The sequence below is a fragment of the Bos javanicus genome, chromosome X (genome assembly GCF_032452875.1).
Source record: "Bos javanicus breed banteng chromosome X, ARS-OSU_banteng_1.0, whole genome shotgun sequence".
Taxonomy (NCBI): domain Eukaryota; kingdom Metazoa; phylum Chordata; class Mammalia; order Artiodactyla; family Bovidae; genus Bos; species Bos javanicus.
The window spans coordinates 134,361,079-134,383,309 of NC_083897.1; the positions used below are offsets into that span (position 1 = coordinate 134,361,079).

Consider the following 22,231-nt stretch of genomic DNA (forward strand, 5'->3'; position numbering starts at 1 on the left):
TTCAAGCTGGATTTAAAAAAGGCAGAGGAACCAGAGAGCAAATTGCCAACATCCGTTCAATCATTGAAAAAGCAAGAGAGTTCCTGAAAAACATCTATTTCTGCTTTATTGACTATGCCAAAGGCTTTGACTGTGTGGATCACAATAAACTGTGGAAAATTCTGCCCTGAGTCTTTCCCAGCATCTGGGTCTTTTCGACTGAGTCAGCTTTTCACATAAGGTGTCCAAAGTATTGGAGCTTCAGCTTCAGCATCAGTCCTTCCAATGAATATTCAGGATTGATTTCCCTTAGGATTGACTGGTTTGATCTCCTTGCAGTCCAAGGGACTCTCAAGAGTCTTCTCCAACTCCACAGTTCAAAAACATCAATTCTCTGATGCTCAGCGTTCTTCAAATAGTTGATGGCACACAGCAAACTCAAGTTTTGCTTTTTGGAACTTTCTGGAATATTTTAAAATACTTTTGATCTGTGGTCAGCTAATTCTGTGGATGTGGAACTTGTGGATATAGAGGGCTAACTTTATAGTAGAATGGACAAATAAAATGTAGTAGATTCTACTACTGCACAGCAATGGAAAAGAGTAAACATCTGATACACATAACAGCATGGATGAATCTCACTCATGATGAAATAAGTGAAAGAAGCCAGATAGAAGCGTATCTACTATATGATTCTATTTACAGTAAGTTCAAAAACAGGCTAGACTCACCCAAGATGATGCAGGACAGAAGAGTAGTAACCCTCAGGAGTGTTCTTCTGAGGTTCTGGGAATGATCTTAACCTGGGTAATGATAATACAAGTGAATGCATATATAAAAATTCATTATGTTATACACTTAAGATTTTTGCTCTGTATGTCTATTTACTTGTTTGTTTTAAATCTCAATTACAAACATTAAAAAGTCCCCCCAGTGATTCTTAGATGTGACCAGAATTGAGAACTACTGCCATCAGGCTACCAGGTCTGCCAGAGTATTGTTCTACCCACACCCAGCTTTGTCCTTAGGTAACAGATTTTGCCATGTCATTCTTTGCTCTCCTAAAACCACTCAAAACACTCCTGAGAGGCTAACAGAGAAAGCACTAAGTGCATCATTTAAAATTCCTAGCAAGGCTATTATCTTCACTAATTCATCTTTTCTGTACTTTGCAATTTCTAAGAGATGAGAATTTTCTTGTTAGTCCTTAAACTCTATAGGTCCAAATGTCCAGAAAGAAATCTATGGCATCACTGCTGACCTCTTAACATTCCTCTGGTTTAGAACGTTCTCTTCTATACTGCAAGCCCATGCAAAAAAATTAAAGAATAGTGGAACTATGTAGAAGCCAAGAAATAATCCACTCTGAGGCCCAGACAGGAGAACTGATTTGTCTTATGTCACCCAACAAATCAGTAATCTGACATTCTCATACACTGATGATCTGACACTTTTCCATTAACATGCATTTTTGAATAAGAAACGCTGTCCCCAAAGTCACCTGGTGAAACGCCAACAGTAACAGCAAAGGCTTTGGGAGATTTGGTTGTTGTTCACCTAATGTTTTTTTCATCCAAGTGTTAACTAAAAATGCATCTTCTATTTCTAGCATTATACCTGGCCCAGTGACATGGCACCAATAATCTTGCAGTCCCTATGTGCCTGCGGTTACTCATTTGAAGGTGCCAGAGTATTGCAAACTAGCTCAATCTGCAGTGAAGAGAGCGAAAGAATGGGGCAAGTGTTATGGTGCAAAATACGCTAATCAGAGTTCCAGTCTGAAATCTGCCTCCTACCAGATCCTAAGCAAATCATGAAAACCCCAAGAGCTTCAGCTTGTTTATCTATAAAATGGGAAAATGAGCTATGGTTCAAGCATTTCACTGACTTATTTTAAGTATCAAATGAGACAAGGTTTATGAAACTACCATAAGCCTCTACCAAAACACACAAGGCTTCCTCCTTTTTTTTTCATGATACTAAATATATCTGTGAAGTCAAAGGAGGAGAACAAAGCTGGAAATGTGCTGATGGATGGTTTTTCTGCTAAAATATTTGCCAGCAAAAGACATCTTGTTAACAAGCTACTCTGTATACTGTAACATATATTTCACAATTTATCTACCTCCTGCAGGCTGTCAAAATAATTGGCTTATAATATTTCTAAAATATAGTCAGCCATCTCTGGATTTATTATGTGTATATCCATTTGCATAATGATGACTGAATTTACACATCATGCATCTTTCCAGACTTTAGGTTTCCATTACTCTTTCTCTGAAAATCCACAAGTTTTGTTACAAAATGCAAGAGTCTTTAAGCATGGTTACCATTTTCTTCAGCATAAAAATAAGTGACGGAAGCAGTGCTCCACTGTTACCCTGGAGATGAGAGACTAGGTACCATTGATAACAAGCTTGGAATTTCTTCCATTGGCCAGTGAAGAGGTGGTTCCAGATTTGCTGCTCAACTCTGTCAAGGCAGCAACCCCAACCTCAGTAAGTTGACAGAACACTTGAGGCAGAGGCACTGTTGCCCATCATTATTGTATCTGCTATTAGGAAAAGATTTTAGTAGCCCAATCCAAGCTAAGTGGAAACACAAAGGTGGTGGCCCCAGTAGACGGTGATGGCTGATACTGACGACTGGCTATCCCAAAGCCATCCCCAGCCCATTCTCCCTTGCTGTGTTACACTACAGAGAGTGGCAAGTCAGAAGCTTTCCCATATTCCCTTGCAGCTCTGGTTTGCTATATGACCCAGCTCTGGCCCGTGAGCTACAACCGAGTTTTTCAGCTTTTCTTTGCCCATAGAGTCTATCTCATTATAGTCAAATTACTGTGGTTTGAAGTCATTTGAAATATTTCTTCTCCCTGTACTTTATTATTATTATTATTTTAATTTGGTCATGCCACATGGTATGTGGGACCTTAATTCCCTGACCAGGGGTCGAACCTGCAGCCCCTACATTGGAAGTGCAAGCATAAACACAGGACCAGGAGGGAAGACATTTTCTCTGTGCTTTTGCCACTAACTTACTATATACCTTTAGATTTGTTTCATTTGTTTTTGATTTTTAGGAAATGCTTCTAAATTTAATTTTGTTTGCTGCTGCTGCTAAGTCACTTCAGTCATGTCCGACCCTGTGCAGCCCCATAGATGGCAGTCCACCAGGCTTCCCCATCCCTGGGATTCTCCAGGCAAGAACACTGGAGTGGGTTGCCATTTCCCTCTCCAATGCATGAAAGTGAAAAGTGAAAGTGAAGTTGCTCAGTCGTGTCCGACTCTTTGCGACCCCATGGACTGCAGCCCACCAGGCTCCTCCATCCATGGGATTTTCCAAGCAAGAGTACTGGAGTGGGTTGCCATTGCCTTCTCCGTTAATTTTGTTTAGAGTTATGTAAAATATTTACATGATTCCAAAGTCAAATCTGCAAAACATAGTAAATTAGAAAGCCCACTTTCTATCCTTGTCTCTTCTACCTGGATTCTTCCTTACGCGTGGCTATTTTAAAGATTTTGGCTTACTTTTCCACTGTGTGGTTTTTTTTTAATTTTAATTTTTAAATAATTATAGTTTTACAGAAAGTTCCAAACATAATAGAAACCCCTTATATACCTTTCATCCAGCTCCCCTAATGTTATTGTTGTTTAGTCACTATGTTGGACACTTTTGCGACCCCCTGGACTGAGCCCACCAGGCTTCTCTGTTCAAGGGATTTCCCAGGCAAGAATACTGCAGCTGGTTGCCATTCACTTATCCAGAGGATCTTCCCAACTCAGGGATTTAACCCACGTCTCCTGCATTGGCAGGCAGATTCTTTACCACTGAGTCACCAGAGAAGCCCTCCGCTAATGTTACACCTTACTTAACCATGGTACATTTGTCAAAACAGAGATTAACATTGGTACAATACTATTAACCAAACCACAGATTTCTTTAGATATCATTATATTGCTGTTGTCCCACTAACATCCTTTTTCTGGGCCAAGATCCTGCATTACGTTTAGATGTCATGACTACTTAGTCTTCTCCAATCTGAGATGGTTTGCCAACCTTTCTTTGTTTTTTGTGATTTTGACACCTTTGGAAAGGACTGGTCAGTTATATTATTTAACATTTCATAATTTGAGTTTGAATGATGGGTCTTCATGGTTAAATTCAGGTTACACGTTTTTGACAAGAAAATCATAGACGTGATGCTATACCTTTCTCAGTGCATCGTGTCAGGCATATGATGTTAATTACCAACATTACCAATGAGGTTAACTTGGTAAAGGTGGTGTGTCACAGGTCTCTCCACTGTAAAGCTATTTTTCCCTTTATAACTACTAAATATTTAGGGGAGATACATTAAAACTATGCAAATATCTATCTTATTTCTACCCAAACTTTCATCCACTAATCTTAGCATCCATTAATAATTCTTGCCTAAAACAATTATTAGCATAGCTTTCAACAAATGGTGATTTTTCTATTTACATCATTCTTTCTATATTTGTTATTGAAACTTTATTAAAAACAGAACTTTCCTGCCTCTTTCACTTTAAAAAAATTTTTATTTCTTTATTTTTGGCTGCACTGGGTCTTCGTTGCTGTGCAGGCTTTTCTCTAATTGTGGTGATGGGGGGCGAGGGGGCTACTCTTCAATGTGATGCGTGGGCTTTTCATTGCAGTGGCTTCTCTTACTGCAGAGCATGGACTCTAGGGCATGCAGACTGCAGTAGTTGCAGTATATGGGCTCAGTAGTTGCAGTTCATGGGCTCTAGAGCACAGGCTCAGAAGTTGTGGTGCACGGGCTTAGTTGCCCTGTGACATGTGGGATCTTTCTGGACCAGGGATCAAACCCATGTCCCTGCACTGTCAGGAGGATTCTTAATCCTCCTGAACTACTGAACTACCAGGGAAATCCAGCTTCCATTTATTATTTTACCCAATTTATTTACATCAGTATGAATTCATGGATATTCATCTCATTCTATAGGTTATAATCCATTACTATCATTATTTTTTTTCTTGCTCATATTTTCCCAGACTTAGTCATGAAGAGTTCCTTCATGTTGACTCGCCTGTCCTTTCAATACATTTCCATGATTTTTCGGCACTTCTATTTTCTGATACCACAAGATGTTTTGGCTCTTCCTGTATCTTCCCTGCCCTAGTTCTGAATTCAGTCATATCTGTAAGGAATCCTGGTTCCTTTTATTGGAGAATAGATTTGAGCATTATGTGTGCTTCTAGCTACTGGCTACTGAACTTCATCAAAATTAAATTATTTTGCTTTGCAAAAGATACTGTTAAGAAAATTAAAAGCCACAGATTGGGAGAAAATATTTCTAGAATATATATCTGATTAAAGACTTGTCCCCAGAGTATTAAAAAAAAAACTCTCAAAAATCAATAGCAAGAAAACAAACAACTCAATTAAAAAATGGGCCAAGAATTTGAACAGACACTTCACCAAAGAAGATGCGTGGGTGTGGGTGGCAAATAAGCATATGAAAAGTGACATTGTTAGTCACTTGAATATGCAACTTAAACCACAATGAAATACCATTATATACCTATTAGAATGATCAAACTGAAAATCAAAAATAACTCAAATATCCTCCATTGGAGAATATAGAAACAAACTGGTATACATATATAATGAAATCTACTTAGCCAGAAAATGGAACAAATTACTGATACATGCAACAACATAGATGAATTTCAAATGCACTGTGCCAGATGAAAGAAGCCAGACCAAAGGCTATATCCTATATGATTCCATTTACATGACATCCTGGGAAAGGCAGAGAGATCAGATCAGTGGTTATCAGAGGATGGAGTTAGGGGAGAGGATAATTACAAAGGCACACTAGGAAATTTTAGGGAATATTCTATATCTTGCTTGTCATGGTAGTTACAAAACAGATATAATATGTCACAGTGGGTACATGCATTTGTCAAATTTCATAGACCTGTATACCAAAAAAAATGAATTTTTCTATATATAATTCATTCCTCAATAAAAAGGGGGGAGGGGAAGCAGGGCGGGATGCAAAGAAATTCAAATCACATCTCTGAAACTCCAGATTATCTATGTCTAGTCAAACTGCCCACAACATTTAACAGGGTGCCTTAAATTTTCTATAACTTTTTGTGCTTCTGTGATCAGAGGCCCGGAAATAGCCATGAAACATCATGTGAATAAAGTAACTTGTACATTTGGAACAGGATTTTACAAGAAAAAATGAGAAAAGCAGCTATTCTTCTACGCTGATAAAAGGTGTAAGAAGCAAACCATGTTAAGAGGCTTAAAGACCTAAGCTCCGGAAATCTTAATTTAAGAGACACAGATGGGCCAATTAGTGCTTTTGAATAAAGGACAGAAAATCTTCCCCAGCTTTGTTCAGGGCAATGAGTCATTCTGAGTGAATCTGTTCAGAACAACAATTTAGCAAGGCCACAGGCATTGCTCATTACGGAGGTGGGGAAGAGGTACAGGCCCACTCTGAAGAAGAGCTGTCCCCTCTGTCTTCTTGAAACCTGAAGTCAGGTATGTTTGTGTCCTAACATCCTCCTCCCATCTTCCCATCAAGTCCACCTCTTCTCCCTCGAGTGCAAATCCCTCATAGCCCCTTCTGCACCAATGAGGACAGTCTACAAACTGCAGCCCATCAGCCAAGCCCAGCCAGCTACCAGGTTTTGTATGACCTGTTAGTGAAGAGTGGGTTTTTACAATTTTTCAATCATTGAAAAAAATTAAAAGAAGAATAATATTTCAAGAAGTGTGAAAATTAAATGGAATTTGAATTTCAGGGCCCATTAATAAAGTTTTAGTGAAACATAGACATGCCTGTTTCTGCATTGCCTATGAATAGTTTCACAACAGCTGAGCTAAGAAGCTGCTAAAAGGACCATGTGACTCACAAAGCCTAAAATATTTACTATCTGCCCCTTTACAGAAAAAGTTTGCTGACCCTTAATTTAGGCATTTTCATTCTGTTGCTTCTAAGTTGATGTCTAGACTATAAATTTATAAAAAGATGAGTTCTAGAAGCATCCTTTACACAGTAGATCATGTCTCTATGACATCGTAACAAATTGTGCTCAATACCTTTGGCTGCTGCTAAGCAGGATAAAGACATGGAACACTGAGGGAAGAAAAGAATAATTTGAGCAATACATGAATTCTCTGTTTCTAAAACTATCTACTTAAGTACCCATAGTTGTACACACTCTTATAGGAAATTTGTAAAGTTTGAAACAATAACTATTCAACTGGAACATTTTACCAATTTCTCAACTCTACAAGTTACACTGTCTTTCCAACATCAGTGCTGGAGAATCCTATCCAGAGCAGTGATGGCAAGTTATACTGATTCTGTGCCTTTCCTTCCTCACCTGTTCATATTTTAGTACTGCTCATATTTTCTTTTGACATTAATCAGATTATGAGGCCAAAAGATGTAGCAAAAAGAATGCTGGACCCAGATATGATTTAGAATCTAAAAGTATGCATTTATATCTTGGTTATACCATTTACATTAGATGAATTTTGTAACATCTTGCAGCCCTGATGTCCTTATCTATAAAGTATGAATAAAAATTATACTTCACAGGACTTCTAAGTACTAATAGTTATGTGCAGGCAGCATGCTTATGTTATGATCATGATGATGTATTCTATCTATCTTCTGGATCCCTTTCCTTTCTGCTCCCTCAACATTATGAAAATTACTTGTCTGATATTGAGAAAGCCAACTGTTAAGTAACAGAGTTCCTCAACAAGTGTGGCAAGCAAATCACTCAAAAAAAAAAATCAGTTGTTTAAATTTTTGATTAATTATTCCTATAAACTCACTTAACTAATGTTTGGCCCTTAAGCAGACAAAGACTAAACAGTTTAATATTGCTTTTATTCTGTGCTTAGGAAAACAGTCTCATTTTCAATTAGCAGGATCAAAGATATCTCACTAATAGGAGATGATGATCAATTAATTATGAGCTACACTGCTGTAAAGAGAAAATGCTCACTTCTCTTCTGCAGTCATTATTCTTCAAAAACACTGGGGGTGTATCATCAAATACAGGAATGATTATCAAATCTTATGAGTTCTGAAGTAACTATTTAAAATGTCATTAACCATTTCCATGGAAAACATACCTATTAAGGCTCATAAAAGGACAAAAACAATTGGCTCCAGATGTCGTGAATCATGCCAACCCCTACATACATGTGCGAGGCACTGGGAATTTAAAAGCACTGAATTGGGGGTCAGGGGCCTGAGTTCTAGTCTTAAATCTAATACTAACCAGTGAAATGGGCAAGTGGTGCTCTATGAGCCAGGTTTTGAGTTCACAAATGTTAACTTTCCATTCTAAAGCAGTTTAATAACTGTGCCTCTTTAGTGTTCTAGGCACCAACCAGGAGGATGTTCCTTCTAATAAAGCTGTGACTGAAAGGTTCAAAATTCTGAAAGAGAGCAGTTGTAAGGGTTGTTGGGTTTTTTAAAAAGCAATCTCTTTTATTCTATTGAAGATTACATGCAATAAAAATCTGATACTACTCACTGAGTCTTTTGGCCATCTGCTTGTGAGGTTTCTTTGCTTTATTGTCTCCTATGACCTAGCAGTAGATCTGGGAGATGGTGAAGGACAGGGAAGCCTGGCGTGCTGCAATCCATGGGGTTGCAAAGAGTTGGACATGACTAAGCGACTGAAGGATAACAACAACATGACCTAGCAGTAAAGACCCCATCGCAAACAAGGTCAGGCTCCCTTGAATGAGTCTTAGCCCCAGACAAAGAGATTGGCTTTGCTCTGTAATACCTAAAGTGACTAAGAATATTGATCTGTGGGAAAAAAAAAAAAAAGCAACCTCTGATATACGAAACTAATCTGATGGTCATAACTAGACCTCAATATTTTTATAAGCTCATTTGACACTCACAGCCAGGCCATTTTTGTTCTCTTGGAGAATATAAACTCACAGTATATCAGCCTCAAACAAGATTACTCTGAGATCATGATAAAATGAAATGAGGGAGGTGGGAGGGGGGTTCAGGATTGGGAACACGTGTACACCCGTGGCGGATTCATGTTGATGTATGGCAAAACCAATACAATATTGTAAAGTAATTAGCCTCCAATTAAAATAAATAAATTTAAATTTTTTTAAAAAAGGAAAAAAAAAAACTCAAAGGCTTTAGAGTAGTCAATGAAGCAGAAAAAAAAAAATGAAATGAAACAAGACCACTTCATAACTTTAAACACAAACAAAAATAAGGTCACTGACACTCACAAAATACCCAGCCATAGTGTTGTCCTCACTTTCTGATAGCACCCCATCTAGACCAAACTCCTGCTTCCTTAGACTCTCCTCTAACTCACCCCACTGGAGCCCAAATCCTATAGTATGTTCTAACATGCTCTTACAGAGGGACCCCATGATTCCCTGCAATGAGTCATAAGCCCAATTTATTTAATCAAGTGTCCTACAGTAATATTTGGCTAAAAGGCACTGACACATTCTAATACGTCTTTTCTTCTCTCACCTGGGACACCCAGAGCCAGGCTGATAGAACTATTATAAAGGTACAAGCACGCCAAAAAAATCCTACACCATACAGCAAGCTACAAGGACGTGGCAGAACAACTTTGCACTCTAGTTCCCGTCCCTTTTGTATCTTTCCTTTATTATCTCTTGGAAATAAAATCTCCCAAGCTTAATCTATAAAAAGAATAAATTGGATTTGAAGGGAAATATCCCAAACTATGTCCCTTGGGAAACCAGTGTTCTTCAAATGCTCATAGGTGATTCCAGAAAGGATTCTGTGGGAAAATGTCTTTGAGAAATTCTACAGGCCATAGTAAGTCCCCTTTCATTGTTCTAGTTCCAGTTCTACAAGCTACTTTGAAAGTCATATAAGACCTCTTTAGTTAAATCTCAGTTTCTTACCTGCAAAATGGTTGTTATAATATGCCATGCCCATTCCCCAGTGTTTGGAAGCAAATTAAAAATGTGACAGAAAAGGGGTTTCCGTGGTGGTCCAGTGGCTGAGAATCTGCCTGCCAATGCAGGGGACATGGGCTCAATCCCTGCTCTGGTAAAATTCCACATGCCACGGAGCAACTAACCCCACAAGCTGCAAGTGCTGAGCCCACATGCTGGAACTACTGAAGCCCATGAGCCCTAGAGCCCATGCTCCATAACAGAAGACATCAGAACGAGAAGCCCACAAACTACAACTAGAGAATAGCTCTGCTCTCTGCAACTAGAGAAAACCTGTGTGCAGCAGTGAAAACCCAGCACAGCCAAAAATAAATAAATTACAAAAATTTTTTAAGTGACAGAAAAGTATTTCAAAAACAGGAGAGTACCATGTTTAGGTGAGACATGGAGGCAGCACTGATTCTACTAGAGAAATCCTTAAAGATAAAAGCCTAGTCCAAAAATTAGGCCAAAAGGATTTGTGTGTACAATGGAATATCACTCAGCCATTAAAAAGAATACATTTGAATCAGTTCTAATGAGGTGGATGAAACTGGAGCCTATTATACAGAGTGAAGTAAGCCAGAAAGAAAAACACCAATACAGTATATTAACGCATATATATGGAATTTAGAAAGATGGTAACGATAACCCTGTATGCAAGACAGCAGACTCTGTGGGAGAGGGCAAGGGCAGGATGATATGGGAGAATGGCATTGAAACATGTAAATTATCACATGTGAAACGAATCACCAGTCCAAGTTCGATGCATGATACAGGATGCTCGGGGCTGGTGCACTGGGATGACCCAGAGGGATGGGATGGGGAGGGAGGTGGGAGGGGGTTCAGGATGGGGAACACATGTACGCCCATGGTGGATTCATGTCAATGCATAGCAAAACTAAGACAATATTGTAAAGTAAAAAAATAAATAAAACTGAAAACCAAAGCAAACAAACAAACAAAAAAAGGATTTGTGTGTAAACTAGAGCAAGCAAAGTGAGGAAGAGGAGACTAGGTATTTCAGGGCTATGGTTGGGAGACAAATCAACGAAAAAACTTGCATAAAACAATCAATTATTATGTTCATAGATTCTGCTGGTCAAGAATTTGAACAGTGCATTATAGGCATGACTTGTCTCCACTCTACAATGTCTGCACCTCAGCTGAAGTGTTTTGACAACAGCTAGTGGGTATATCATCTTGAAGCCTTCCTCATTCACCTCTCTGATACTTGAGGCCAGCTACTGACTGAAACGCTTACATATGGCTTCTCCACATGGTCTCTCCATGTGGGCTAATTAAAGCTTTCTAACAGCATGATGGCTGGGCTCTAAAAGAACAAGAGGGACATGCATGGCACGTTCATGACCATCCCAGTCCCATTGTGTCACTTTGTCATACTTTAATGGTCGAGGCAGTCACAAAGTTTACCCAGGTCAAGGGGAAGGAACACAGACCCTACTACCCAAAAGCAGAAGTGTCAAGGTCACCCCGAAGAAGAGCATGTGAGATGGGAGACACTTTTGTGACCATCTTTGGAAAATACTGCCTCTTACCTGGGGCAGATGCAAAGTCAGTGAAGAAATAGGGATTCTTAAAGCCTGGATGGTGGAAGAACAAGAAGACATCAACATTTTCTCAGATTTCAAGTCTAGGTGGAAAAAGAATAACCACAAAAGGCTTGAGTCAAAGTCAGTTTGCAGAGAAAAATAGTTCAAAAGATGTTCCTAGTAGTTCTGTCTTTTGAGTTTGGAGAAGATATGAACATATTTATTGGCAGAGATAACAGAGCCAAGAGAAAGACTAAAGATAGAAAATGAGGGAGAGGGGCTTCCCTGGTAGCCTAGGGAATAAGAATCCTCCTGCCAATGCAGGGGACACAGGTTCCACCCCTGGTCGGGGAACATTTCACATGCCGCAGAGTAACTAAGCCCATGCACTCTAACTACTGAGCCCGAGCTCCAGGGCCCACAAACCACAACTACTGAGCCTGTGTGCCACAATTACCGAAGCCCACGTGCCCAGAGCCTGTGCTCTGCCACAAGAGAAGCCACCGCAATGAGAAGCCCACGTACCACAACGAAGAGTAGCCCCCACTTGCCACAACTAGAGAAAGCCTGCACAAAGCAACAAAGACCCAGTGCAACTATAAATTAAAGAATAAATAAAATGGGCAGAAAATTAATAGGGCAAGATTCTGGAGGAGACCAACGTGACTAAATACTCAGATGGAAGTTTAACTTCACATGGAGAAACACTGCTTCTCTGAGGACACAGGAGGAGAGGATGGGAGAAAAAGAACAGAATTCTGAAACATTATGAAGTGCAGAGAAGGGAAAATAGCAGATCTCAAACTGAATAGCCTATCTTCTCAGGGAAGTATGAGATAAGAAAATCTATTGAAATTAAGATGAGCTGTCTTAAAGTTCGTAAGAAATAGAAATGACTAAGCAAGAAACTGAATAGAATATCTGTAAGATATAACTCAACTTTTTCATATTTTGAAAAAAGTTGAAAGATTGGTAAAATAATAATTATTGACACTGAGTGATGGAATATGGGGATTTATTATACTGTTCTCACTAAGCATGTGTGAAATTGAAATTTTCATAATAAAATGCTTAAAAATTTAACAAGCTATTGAATAATACATGTATCTCTGTTTTTTTTTTTTAAAGAAACTTATAACACTGCATTTTTATGTATGAGTTGTCAGTAAAAATCTTTCCCTTAAGTCAATGGCTCTCAAGAGTGAAAGGACTTTCTATTTGTCTCATACCTATTACTGCCCAGGATGAAAGTTCAATCAATTCAAATGTACCTGTAAAATCCTCCACCTAATATTTTTTAAATGCCTGCCGTACACCTCAGACAACTTCTGAAATAATTTTGCTTATTTCCCCTAACAGCACATTATTGCTTTTTGTTGAATTAAACAAAAGTCTTTTTTATTTCTTTATTATTGCCATCATTATTATTATTATTACTTAACACAAACTGGATTCTATTCTATCCTCTCTACAGCAATACCCAGGTGAAGAATATCACAGGTTTCCAGTCTCATTAAGATTTCTTCCTGGCATCGGGAAAACATTGAGCTGGCAAAATAAATAGCTCAAATCACAGAAATATATTAAAGTGATATGGAATCCTGTATGCTTCATAGCCCTAGTCATCAACTCATTTATATTCTTGGGGATTGAAGGAAGCATATTAAGAAAGGATATTCTTGCCTTGTACAAAATTGTCACAGTTGGCTAGCAAGAAATATTAAAGACTGAAGAAATATCCATGAAGCAGTCACTTGGTTTTCTGAAGCATCTCAATGATACCCAGAATTCATCAAGTTCATGGTTCTACATCTTGGATTGTGAAAAGTAACTAGGCAATGTGTGTGATTTTGACCTTTAATCAAGATCTCTTTTTCTTCATTATATTAGGAATAATGAATTGTCAGAAATATCATTGGCTCAAAGCAACATTCTGGGGAAATGGCTCATGGGTTTTAGAAATTAGATGGCAATCAACTCAAAATCTCCAGATGACCTTTTTTTAAAGACACTCCAAGTATCTTAAAAGGAGAATAGCCTACGTTTCCAGCTTTAGCTCTTACCACACCATCCACATGTTGACCAGACTCCTGTTCAGGTAAGAAACACTAGAGTGAAGAACATACATAATATGGTGGTGAAAAAATCTGAACAGGATAGAGGGACAGGGAGAGAAGACCAAGGAGATTAATGAAATCAGGGAAGACCCAAAAGCATAAACTCAAGGTCTGAGGAGCAGAAGACATCATGCCTCCTTTGCTGAGGGGTCAAATTACTTCTTTCATGTCAGGACAGCAATGTAAAGACAGAAAACAGGAAAATTTTCAGTCAAAGGCATTTTACTGGGCAAAATAATACCTAGGCAACTTCACTCTCAATGACCTCTCTTGGCAATTTGAGGAATACAAAGGAAAAATTACTGATATCAAATGATTGACACCATTCCTCCCTTGACTGACATTAATCACAAGTTGCTGTCCATAAAGGAACTTTTATTTGATGGAGAAAGAAGCACATGTCACTTTATCTTAGCATCAAACTTAACAATAGTTCTGGGATTCATTTGCATGGACTACAGGCTATGTCTGGAGCTCTAGTCCTGATTTTGATGTTCAAAAAATTACAAAGAAGTATAACACATGACAATCTAAGGGAGAGAGAAAGACAAAGAGTGAGGCTGGAGTGGGACTTGTGGAGTGTAACTTTACCTAAATCCCCTCGCTTCCTTCAGTTCAGTTCAGTTCAGTTCAGTCACTCCATCATGTCCGACTCTGCGACCCCATGATAGCAGCACACCAGGCATCCCTGTCCATCACCAACTCCCGGAGTTCACTCAAACTCACGTCCATCGAGTCGGTGATGCCATCCAGCCATCTCACCCTCTGTCATCCCCTTCTCCTCCTGCCCCCACAACGAGTCAACTCTTTGCATAAGGTGGCCAAAGTACTGGAGTCTTGCTTCCTTAGTGGATACAAAATATCAGCCAGATATATACAGACACTCTTAGTGGCCAGAGAAGAATCATCTCATCATTTCCTTTTCTGCTTTATTGATTTCCCAAAAGATATAATCAAAGAGTCGGTGTTGGATGGACCTAGTGGAGATGCCACTCATGGTTCTGCCCTTGTACAAGCATCCCAGGAGAAAGCCTTGTCCACGGATAGGCACAGCTGTACCATGCACCCCTGCACTCTCCGAGGCCATGTGACACAGACTCATGACCCTAGTAATGGGGTCCAAGCCCTGACACGGACTAACTCTTCTGCTAAAAGAGTGAGGAGTAAGTACAGATTTTAACTCCGCAAAATTGATTTCAGGCATTGAACATGAAGCAAATGTTGAAAGGAAAATAAAATTTTTGTGCCCAAGTTTCCCTAACTGTCCAATGCCCTTCTGCAAAGATGTCCATGATTTAATACCACCTGTGAATGTTGTCACCTTATGTAGCCAAAAAGATATTCTAGATGCCATTAAGTTAAGGATTTTGAGGTGGGAAGATTATCCTGGATGATCTTGGTGTGCTCAAAGTATTCACATGGGTGCTTATAAAAGGGACATAGGAGGAGTAAGAGAGAAGGAGATGTGATAGCTAAAGCAGAAGAACAGAGAGAGATTCAAAGATGCTATCTGGCTGGCTTTGAAAACAGAGGAATAAGCCATAAGCCAAGTAATGCACATGGCCTCTAGAAGCTGCAGAAACGGTAAGGAAACAAATTCTCTGCTAGAATATTCAGAAGGAATCCAATCTGAAAACCCATTCAGACTTCTGACTTTCAGAACTATAATAAATTTGTGTTGTTTTAAGTCGGTAAGTTTGTGGTCATTTGTTACAGCAGCACTTGGAAACGAATATGACAATAGCCCATACAGACAAGATGAGATCAGTTTACTCCTGGTCCCAAAATTACAACACATGAAGTCCCATCTGACTTGTCACTATAACTCTAGCCTTTCTTTGACTTCTCTTAACAAATAAAAGGGGAAGTTCACTTCTTCCAGGGATTTGCCTTGGTTGTTTCTGGATGACTCAGTCTCCTCCTGGTTTGAAGCCACTCCTTCCCTCCACCCACGGGGCCACTGATGACTCTGCTGCTGGTCAGTGTCCACTCCCAGGTTCACTTCCAAAGCATTCCTGCATTGCTCCTCTGCATTGCTTCACCCAGAGCATGATCCTAATCAGCTTCCCTAATTTCCAAAGTGAAATGCAAATGCAAGGCTGAAGCTTTAGTATAAAAAAATAATAAGTAATGATAAAACTACTAGTTGAGGAAATGACAACACAGAAGTAACTATCTTAGGTTGCATTCCTCAGAACTGAAACCTGAGATGAGAGTTCTTAGGCACGTGATTTCTTCTGGGACAGAAAAAAGGAATGAGGAAAGTAGGATGGGGTAGTGGAAGGAGTGAAGTAATCTCGAGGTCTTACTGGGATCTAGCTTCAACTTGATCCCACATGGAATTCTGGGGTACAAATTGCACCAGAGGACAGTACCACCTCGAAGGAAAAGGGACCAGCCTTCTGTACCCTGTGTCAGTCTGTCATTAGCCATAGCCACTTGGAGAATGGAGTAACAGGACTCCCAGGTGACAACACTCCCATTCTGCTGGGAGCAATACTCCAGAGAAAGAGGCAGGGATGAATAGGCAACATTCATTGCTGCTAAGCGATGGTGTCAGTTCAGTTCAGTTCAGTTCAGTCACTCAGTCATGTCAGACTCTTTGCAACCCCATGAATGCAGCACGCCAGACCTCCCTGTCCATCACCAACTCCCGGAGTTCACTCAGACTCACGTCCATCGAGTCGGGGATACCATCCAGCCATCTCATCCTCTGTCGTCCCCTTCTCCTCCTGCCCCCAGTCCCTCTCAGCATCAGAGTCTTTTCCAATGAGTCAACTCTTCACATGAGGTGGCCAAAGTATTGGAGTTTCAGCTTCAGCTTCAGCATCAGTCCTTCCAATGAACACCCAGGACTGATCTCCTTTAGGATGGACTGGTTGGATCTCCTTGAAGTCCAAGGGACTCTCAAGAGTCTTCTCCAACACCACAGCTCAAAAGCATCAATTCTTCAGTGGTTAGCCTTCTTTATGGTCCAACTCTCACATCCATACATGACCACTGGAAAAACCATAGCCTTGACTAGATGGACCTTTGTTGGCAAAGTAATGTCTCTGCTTTTGAATATGCTATCTAGGTTGGTCATAACTTTCCTTCCAAGGAGTAAGCATCTTTTAATTTCATGGCTGCAATCATCTGCAATGATTTTGGAGCCCCAAAAAATAAAGTCTGACACTGTTTTCACTGTTTCCCCATCTATTTCCCATGAAGTGATGGGACCAGATGCCATGATCTTAGTTTTCTGAATGTTGAGCTTTAAGCCAACTTTTCACTCTCCTCTTTTACTTTCATCAAGAGGCTTTTTAGTTCCTTTTCACTTTCTGCCATAAGGGTGGTGTCATCTGCATATCTGAGCTTACTGATAGTTCTCCCAGCAATCTTGATTCCAGCTTGTGCTTCTTCCAGCCCAGTGTTTCTCATGATGTACTCTGTGTATAAGTTAAATATAAGCAGGGTGACAATATACAGCCTTGACATACTCCTTTTCGGGGATGGTGTCAGGGGTCCTTAAAAAGGGATGTGCGCAGTCACCAAGATCATCCATGAAAAGAACCTATCACAGAGCTCACAACTAGTCCCGGAAGAGCACCTCTGCCAATTGCCCTGACTTCACCACTGTTTGAAAGAGTTAACTTTACTCTTCATTTTTCCACCTCCTTTTCACTCCACGAACAGAAATGTCCCTGAGCCATCTCTTCTCTCTGGAGGAGAGGTCCCAGAGACATTTCTTTCTCCCTTAAAGACATCACCCAATTCTGTTTCAGCTTCAGAATTTTCCAAAATGATTGACAGGCCTAACTCCCTAATCTTGGTCTTAGGACTCCAGGAAGACATTGGAACTAAAAAGCCCAACCTTAGCACATCTGTCTGAATCTAATGTAAAACTGAATAACATGCATGTACCATACTAGCAGTTCCATCTACGTTGAGCCAAGGTGATTAGCTCATCGTTTCCCTTTCATAGATATTCACTCTTCCTTGGGGAGGAAAAGATTAATTCTTCATTTTTTTCCTGCCATGCAAAAACAACTCTATGAGAACAAGCAGGCACTGAAATTCTATAAATCCCCTCCTAAGGAAGGACATATCACCAAAAAGTGTTATTCATACTACAGGAGGCAAAACATTAGAGGCCTTGAGAAAAAATTAATGAAAAAAAGGTAGACTAGAAAAGATTTAAATTCATTTCAAATAATAAATGTACATGCTGTTTAATGGAGCAAGACTGCTTCAGTTCATATATTCATATACTTATATTCAGACATTTGTATGTCTGGGTCATGATGTATTTCTTATTATATAGGTAGGAGTAAAAAAAAAGTTAAAAAACTCACCGATGTACATACTTTTCACCACATAGACGACTTCTCTCATTTTCATCCAGAAGAGCTTGGTTTCTTAATGTCACTGGAGGTTTACAAACCTTCCTTTATCATTGTTGGTCTTTGCTTCCTATCTGCAAAAGAGAAAGATCCATTTGGGTATTTGTTTTTCCCCTAAGCAAGAGAATTATTAACTTTATTCCATATCCCAAAGGTGAATTGATCTCTACTTCTCTACAAAGCCTGCTTTAAGCTTTGAAATGATAACATTATGGATTGAAGTAGGTAGAATCAGGTCCCCTAAAAAGATATGCTCAAGTCCTAACTACCAATACCTATAAATGTGACCTTATTTGGAAATACCATCTTGGCAGAAGTTATCAAGTTAAAAATGGTATCATATTATGTTAGAGTGGGCCCTAATCCAGTGGCTGGTATCCTGGTAAGAAGGAGGAAATTTGGACACAGAGACGCATGAAGAGATGGCTACGTGATGACAGAGGCAGATATTGGAATGATGTACCCTCGAGTCCAAGAATGCCCAGAATTGCCAGAGACCACCAGAAACTAGGCAATGGCAAAGAAAGACTCTTCCAAGAGCCTTGAGAGAAAGAATGGCCCTGCTGACACCTTGATTTTGGATTTCTTGCCTCCAGAACTGTGAGAAAATACTTTTCTTTCATCTTAAGCCTCTGGTAATTTGTTCCAGCAGTTTTAGGAAACTAATACAAGGGTTTTCTTATTTCTACTCTCTCCATTGAATTTTCAAATATATTAGCAAATATTTACATGTACCTGCTTGAATATTCATAAAACATCTCTGAAAAAAATTCTCTGACAACACTAGTTGCCTTTGGGAAAGGGAAGTGGGTACCTGCAGGATAAGGGAAGGAGATTTTTTACTACAATATCCTTTTGAATTTTAAACCATGTGATGTATTATCTATTTTTAAAACAAATAAAAATTTTGAAAATTTATGGCTCACACTCAATCTACCTAGCAATCTTCCCCAATTCCCCAGAGATCACTGCTGATGGACACCTGTCCCATTTTTTTAAACAAAGATGTAAAGTCCTAAAAGGAAGGATCACCCTCTTTCACAGAAAACCCATGGTTCACAATCATTTCCTTTTTGTACCGAAAACCCAAGAAGGCTGTGTCCAGTCTTATTCAGAGATATTTTTACTCATCTGTCTCTCTCTTTCAAGCTATTCGCTTAAGGATTAAAAAGGTACAGCACTGGCAACTAAAATAATGTATCCATGCTATCCTTAATTACTGATTTAAATGAAGAGCCATTGTCAGATTTCCTCATTAAAAGACCTATTTTATGAACAGATAACTCACACAAATGATTTAAGAAGGACAGATTCATCAGTTTGAGGTTGAATCCAACAAGGTACACAAAGTTAATTATATAATTTGAAGTGTTGGGCAAAATTGGTCCAAGGGTCTTTCAACATCAAAGCCTCCAGTGGAGAAAGATGTGTAACTGGCGCCTTCAGCTAAACTCTCCTGTATGACGACTCTATACAATATTGGTGATCAGTGCATATTTCATGAATTGAATACAATTAAAAACATAAAATGAAGAGCTAAAAGACACTCTGGAATTCTTAAGCATGTTTCCCTAGCAATGCCCTGAAAATGAGCACTAGGCTGGGTTGGAGCTTTCTTATCTGAAAATACAGTGATGATAATTTCTGCCTCTTGGGGTTGCTGAGGAGGTTAATGGATGTGAAGCATATGCAGTAGACGCAATTGGTACCTTGCCCAGATTCCATTTACAAGGCCAGAGCACCCACCCCCTTGCTGGGGAGAACGTGGACTACCCCAGCTGCCTCCTTCTCTGCAGAACTGCCCTGGAGTGATGGTAGCTATGCTCTCCAGGAAGTTACCCCACCCCATGGTCCATCGCCAAAGACTGACTGATATGGGGGTACAAAAGAGACCCCTTCTCTCAAGGCAAGGATAACTCCCAGGTGTGATTTGTATTTCAGAGCCTCTCTTTAAGAGAGGTGAGACCATGTCCTCACTCAGCTTCCCACCTCCTCTTAAGTTCTTCCTGAAGGGCACTGCCCACAATGCACCAGATTTCCTTCAGAGCTTCAGGTTCTGCTTCTAAGGAACTCGACCTAAGAGAGGAGGTGTGCACATGCTAAGATTCTTCAGTCGTGTCCGACTCTGTGTGACCCTATGGACTATAGTCCACTAGGCTCCTCTGTCCATGGGATTCTCCAGGCAAGAACACTGGACTGAGTAGCCATTCCCTTCTCCAGGGAATCTTCCCAACCCAGGGGTTGAACTTGGGTCTCCTGCATTGCAGGCAGATTCTTTACCATCTGAGCCAGAAAGTAGCAATACAAAACGTGGAAAGAAAGAAAGTTACTTGAGTGAGTCTATTTCCAAACTAAGAATGAGGAGACAAACTAGGAGCCAGAAAGAGCTAGGCTAGTCCTACTTAGATTTCTTTTAAAAACTAGAATAAATAAATAAAAACTAGAGATCCTGTAGTAAAGGCTTAAATTTAATATTATGTGTTGTCTTGACATCTGGTGAAATCAGCAGGGTCTCAAATTGCCTAACTGCAAGTTCCTCTGCCTACTCTGCCACAAAGGTTCTCTAGCCAAACACCTCTCTTTATCACAAGGACCCGCAGCCTTCGAACTATTCAAACAAGCCAGTCATGTCCTCCTGCAGAAACCAGGGTACACCTCACCCTCTTGAAGCCTGCCTTACCTCACCATGAAGCCTGCCTCTCACAGCCCCTGGTTGTTTGCTCTGCCTCTGAGGCTAACCCCCACATAGCCGTAGGTCACGTGTGGGATCCTCCTGCTCCAGACTGTATGTGACTAATAAACCATTGTCTATCTCATCCCTCCAGTAGTGGATGCTGTGTGTTCAGCCATCCCCAAAACTCCAGAGTGGGAATCCACTCATCACGAGTGGGGTAAAGAGAAGGCAGTTGAAACAAACTCTTGTTACCAAGGCTTGTAAGAATTCTTAGCTTTTTAACTTCTCCATTGTTTTGTTAAACTTGTCGATTTTCATATATGAAATTGAGAAAAGCCAAGTGTGTGTATATATATATATATATATATATGTATGTGTCAAAGAAACAAGATTAGGTTGGAAGTAGCTGGAGCATCATCTTTCTCAGTGGCAAACACAGTGGCTATGCGTGGATGAGAGGCAGGGGTGGAGGAAGTAGGGCTCAGCTTGGGCCAGAGGAAGAGAAGAAGAAATGGACAACTTGCTGAGACAAAACTGTGTTCCAAATAGAAGCCTGGGTGCTCCCCATTAGACCAAGGTGCTTGCCATTAGAACAGAAACCAAAAATCAGTGGGAATGGGTCAGAGCTCAATAGCGAAGGAAGTAAAGGTGCTTGGGCAGAAACAAAAACTGAATGACGAGCGGGTGAAATACACACTGTTAAGAACTCCTAACACTGTAGTTCTTATTCGTGCAGAATGTGAGGGATGAGATTTGGTTTCTCTCACTAGTTTTAGCTAAGGTCATCAAAAAGTTTAGCAGCCTTTAAAGTATGCAGTACCTTGACCTTGACACTCATCCTAGTTATGAGATCATCAAGGACAAGTTGAAGGAGGGGCCCATTTTTAGAGCCTTACAGAAGAAACCTTTCTGATAATCTTCAAATCACACCCTTCTGGACTTTTCATCAATTCAACTCATGATTTAGGCACTAAGTATCTATACTATATAATATCTAATGTACCATGTTTTTCCATATGTGCATCTATGATATGAGAAAATCTTCCCTTTTAACAAGCCCAAAGGTGAACCTTATGTATCCCAAATTTTGAGAACTTATACCTGAAAAGATGCAAAGGAGAAAAAGACAGCTGAAGCAGGGATATTAAAATACAAGAGTGTTCTTTTGGAAAAGATGGGTCAGAGGCATTTCTCCAATGAAGATATGCAGACAGCCAACAGGCACATGAAATGATGCTCAAAATCACCTCACACTGATGAGAGTGGTCATCATAAAAAAGTCTACGAACAGGGAGTTCTTAGCACTCCAGTGGTTAAGACTTGGCACTTCACTGCCATAGCCTAGGTTCAATGCCTGGTTAGGGAACTAAGATTCCGAAAACTGCAAGGCAAAGCAAAAAGAAAAAGTCGACAAAAAATAAATGCTAGAGAACGTGTGGAGAAAAGGAACTTTCTTACAATGTTGGTAGGAATGTAAATTGGTGCAGTGACTATAGAGAACAATATGAAGATTCCCTGCATGCGTACTCGGTCATGTCCAATTCTTT

General features: G+C 39.9%; 1 long non-coding RNA gene across 1 annotated transcript in view; it reads right to left on the minus strand.

Annotated features, from left to right (window-relative positions):
• Positions 1–208: 208 nt before the first annotated feature.
• The window catches only part of LOC133242085 (uncharacterized), an 83,607-nt gene continuing 61,584 nt past the window's right edge, over positions 209–22,231 (minus strand). The window contains exons 2-3 of the long non-coding RNA XR_009734761.1: positions 17,963–18,084; positions 209–782 (exon numbers count right to left, since the gene is read on the minus strand). This is a non-coding gene — a long non-coding RNA (uncharacterized LOC133242085). The remainder of the gene's footprint in view (positions 783–17,962; positions 18,085–22,231) is intronic.